The 3,644-nt window shown below is 40.3% G+C and overlaps 1 long non-coding RNA gene and 6 other non-coding genes across 7 annotated transcripts; all 7 read left to right on the forward strand.

The window, feature by feature from the left end:
- Positions 1-209: 209 nt before the first annotated feature.
- Positions 210-2,867, forward strand: LOC122130769. Its single transcript, XR_006151957.1, has 7 exons — positions 210-293; positions 493-539; positions 823-869; positions 1,495-1,536; positions 1,824-1,869; positions 2,509-2,550; positions 2,753-2,867. It is a non-coding gene; the product is annotated as an uncharacterized LOC122130769 (long non-coding RNA).
- Positions 345-415, forward strand: LOC122130779. The gene has a single exon (XR_006151965.1). It is a non-coding gene; the product is annotated as a small nucleolar RNA SNORD49 (small nucleolar RNA).
- Positions 670-740, forward strand: LOC122130780. Its single transcript, XR_006151966.1, has one exon. It is a non-coding gene; the product is annotated as a small nucleolar RNA SNORD49 (small nucleolar RNA).
- LOC122130775 lies at positions 923-992 on the forward strand. Its single transcript, XR_006151961.1, has one exon. It is a non-coding gene; the product is annotated as a small nucleolar RNA R38 (small nucleolar RNA).
- On the forward strand, positions 1,674-1,744 carry LOC122130776. The gene has a single exon (XR_006151962.1). It is a non-coding gene; the product is annotated as a small nucleolar RNA SNORD49 (small nucleolar RNA).
- LOC122130777 lies at positions 1,923-1,992 on the forward strand. Its single transcript, XR_006151963.1, has one exon. It is a non-coding gene; the product is annotated as a small nucleolar RNA R38 (small nucleolar RNA).
- Positions 2,604-2,673, forward strand: LOC122130778. Its single transcript, XR_006151964.1, has one exon. It is a non-coding gene; the product is annotated as a small nucleolar RNA R38 (small nucleolar RNA).
- Positions 2,868-3,644: the final 777 nt, after the last annotated feature.

Below are 3,644 nucleotides of genomic sequence, written 5' to 3' on the forward strand. Positions count from 1 at the left end.
CGTGGTTGTGCTTGGCCGGTCACCATTCAGTTGCAGGCCAACTAAATCCCGTTAGCTACATGTGCTATGACCAATGTTTTAAAATATTAATATTTCTGTTGTATTAATTATTGCATTCTTTTTTTATAGGAGACTTGGCGCCTGCCTTAATTTGTTGAGGCATGGCATGTGGTGACACCAATTTGCGAATGGAAGCCTCGTTGTGGAAGTCCAGGCCGAACGTCTGATCCTTAGTCGTTTTGACTGGGGAAAGTGAAGCAGACTATTTGCGGCTTCACTCCGCCATGCATTAAGTGAGTATTTCTCGAGAAATGCAAGTAAAATGCAAACCCCTTTTCTGTGGTTTCTCTGATGAAATCTTTACATAGGAAAAGCCGTCCGATGCGATAACTGACGATTGTAAACTGTTCTGAGAAACTTTTTAGCCACATAAGGGAACTAATGGGAAGGCTGTTTGAATACTATTCTAAATGGATATTTTTTTTTTCTCAGGTAAAACCAATACGTCATGAATAACTTGATGGATGGCCCACCCTAAGGTAAGATCCTGTAAATCTTAAAATATGGTACAATAATTTGGTAGTTTCACAAGCTTATGATAAAGCTTGTTATCCTGGTCTGAACCACTGGATTACTGGTAACCTCGTGAACTGCAAGTAAAATGCAAACTTCTCTGATGAATTCGTTACATAGGAAAAGCCGTCCGATGCGATAACTGACGATTGTAACCAGTTCTGAGAACTTTCTAACCACATTAGGGAAATAATGGAAAGGCTATTTGAATACACTTCTAAATGGCGCTTTTTTCTTTTTTTTTTTCAGGGAAAACCAATAAGTCATGAATAACTTGATGGATGGCCCACCCTAAGGTAAGATCCTGTAAATCTTAACATGGTGTACAAGAGTTTGGTAGTTACGTGTCACAAGCTTATGATGAAGATTGTTATCCCTGTCTGAACCACTGTGTGGATTAATGGTAACCTGAGGCTTGTGCGACTACTGCCCACTGGTGCAAAATCTGCAGTCAGTCAAATCAGAATTGCTAATTTAACATAGAACATATGGCATAAAAGATTTAAATGGGGGTAAGTGGATGGCACAGTTTGTGAAAGCAGGGAGGGGGAGTACCTGTGTAAAGAGGTGCTGTGGCCAAGTTGATGGGAAGGCTCTGCCTCGTCTTAACTTCTCTCCTGTGTTCAGTCATCCTCCTTATCTCCTGAAAGGTGGTCAAATAACCAGCTCATGTATGTGATCAGTTTACTTGGATGTAGCAGTCTCAACAGAGCACTACTGCAGCTTTGTAATCTGGGATTCGTGTGAATTGTCCATATTGATCCATGCACATCACAAATGTTCCTAAATTTCATTGACGTGAAACTGCTCAAACTTTAAAATTAACGTGTGGTAAACTGTTATTTGAACTACTTAACCACATTACATGCAATGATGGCAAGGCTGTTTGATTACAATTCTAAATTGATCTTTTCTTCTCAGGTGAAACCAATAGGCCATAGAACACTTGATGGCCACCCTAAGGTAAAATCCTGTTAATCTTAAAATATGGTACAATAATTTGGTAGTTAAGTGTCACAAGCTTATGATGAAGCTTGTTATCCTGGTCTGAACCACTGTGGATTAATGGTAACCTCGTGAACTGCAAGTAAAATGCAAACTTCTCTGATGAATTCGTTACATAGGAAAAGCCGTCCGATGCGATAACTGACGATTGTAACCGGTTCTGAGAACTTTTTAACCACATTAGGGAAATAATGGAAAGGCTATTAGAATACACTTCTAAATGGAGCTTTTTTTTCTTACCTCAGGGAAAACCAATAAGTCATGAATAACTTGATGGATGGCCACCCTAAGGTAAGATCCTGTAAATCTTAATATGGTGTACAAGAGTTTGGTAGTTACGTGTCACAAGCTTATGATGAAGATTGTTATCCCTGTCTGAACCACTGTGTGGATTAATGGTAACCTGAGGCTTGTGTGACGACTGCCCACTGGTGCAAAATCTGCAGTTGTAGTCAAACCAGAATTGATAATTTAACATGGAACATATGGCATAGAAGATTTAAATGGAGGTAAAAGGATGGCACAACTCAGTGTTTGTTAAAGCAGGGAGGGGGGAGTACCTGTGTAAAGAGGTGCTGTGGCCAAGTTGATGGGAAGGCTCTGCCTCGTCTTCTCAACTTCTCTCCTGTGTTCAGTCATCCTCATTATCTCCTGAAAGGTGGTCAAATAACCAGCTCTCATGTATGTGATCAGTTTACTTAGATGTAGCAGTCTCAACAGAGCACTACTGCAGCATTGTAATCTGGGATTCGTGTGAATTGTCCATATTGATCCATGCACATCACAAATGTTCCTAAATTTAATTGACGTGAAACTGCTTTAACTTTAAAATTAAAGAGTGGTAAACCGTTATTTGAACTACTTCACCACATTAGGGAAATAATGGCAAGGCCATTTGAATACAATTCTAAATTGATCTTTTCTTCTCAGGTGAAACCAATAAGCCAGGGAACACTTGATGGCCACCGTAAGGTAAGATCCTGTTAATCTTAATATGGCCGTACACAAATTTGGTAGTTGGTGTCACAAGCTTATGATGAAGATTGTTATCCCTGTCTGAACCATTGTGTGGATTAATGGTAACCTGAAGCCTGTGTGCAAACATGCAATAAGCAATGCAACACTTGGAGGAAATCGGTAAATAACTTGCAACTAATTTGTAAATGTCCTACAGGTCATTGGCTCAAAGGGAGGAGACCTGGTCACTCTAAGTGAACGTGTGGAGAAGCAACAGCACAACGTGTACAACATTTTATTGCACTTCACAAAATAAAAAACAATGTACTAAATTTGGTGTCGTGTGAAATTATTTGTTATATTCAAGCCTTCAGTGTGTCCAGGAAGTATTGCTCATCTTGGAGGCAGTCTGTCCTGTGAAGAGGATTAATGTGTTTCAAAACCTTATTTAGCCCTTGTACTTAAGCACTGCATTGATATAATAGCTTTAAGTAGGGAGCTTATGCATGTGCTTTGTCCCACTGACTCGATACAAGAAGTCTTAACATGGCCCAGTCAAATGGATAGTTACTATCTGTAAAGGGTTAAGTCCTAGTTTCCACAACTCTGGGATGTGCATTGAATATACTTCTGGAATGTGAAAGGCCAGGTATGCCACCACAATTACAAAGGTCCCATTCATTCTGATTTAAACTCTACAGACCAACTGAACTGCATATCCCAGGTAACCTCCATTTTAATGATTTTGCACCAGCGGGCAGTAGTCAAACCAGAATTTGATTGTTTCACACACAATATATGGCAGAAGATTTAGATGGGACAACTCAGTGTTTGTAAGCGGGGAAATTGCTGTGGCCAAGTTGATGGGGAGGCTGTGTCTTGTGTGTCAACTTTTCTCCTGTGTTGTCATCCTTATTCGCACCTGTGTGGATTCATGGTAACCTGAAGCCTGAGTGCAAATGTGCAATAAGCAATGCAACACTTGGGAAATTGGTGAATAACTTGCAAAAAATGTGTAAATGTCCTACAGGTCATTGGCTCAAAGGAGGAGTCCCGGTCACGCTAAGTGAACCTCTGGACAGGCGTGGACGTGTGGAGAAGCAACAGCA

This window comes from Clupea harengus, unplaced genomic scaffold, assembly GCF_900700415.2.
Source record: "Clupea harengus unplaced genomic scaffold, Ch_v2.0.2, whole genome shotgun sequence".
NCBI lineage: Eukaryota > Metazoa > Chordata > Actinopteri > Clupeiformes > Clupeidae > Clupea > Clupea harengus.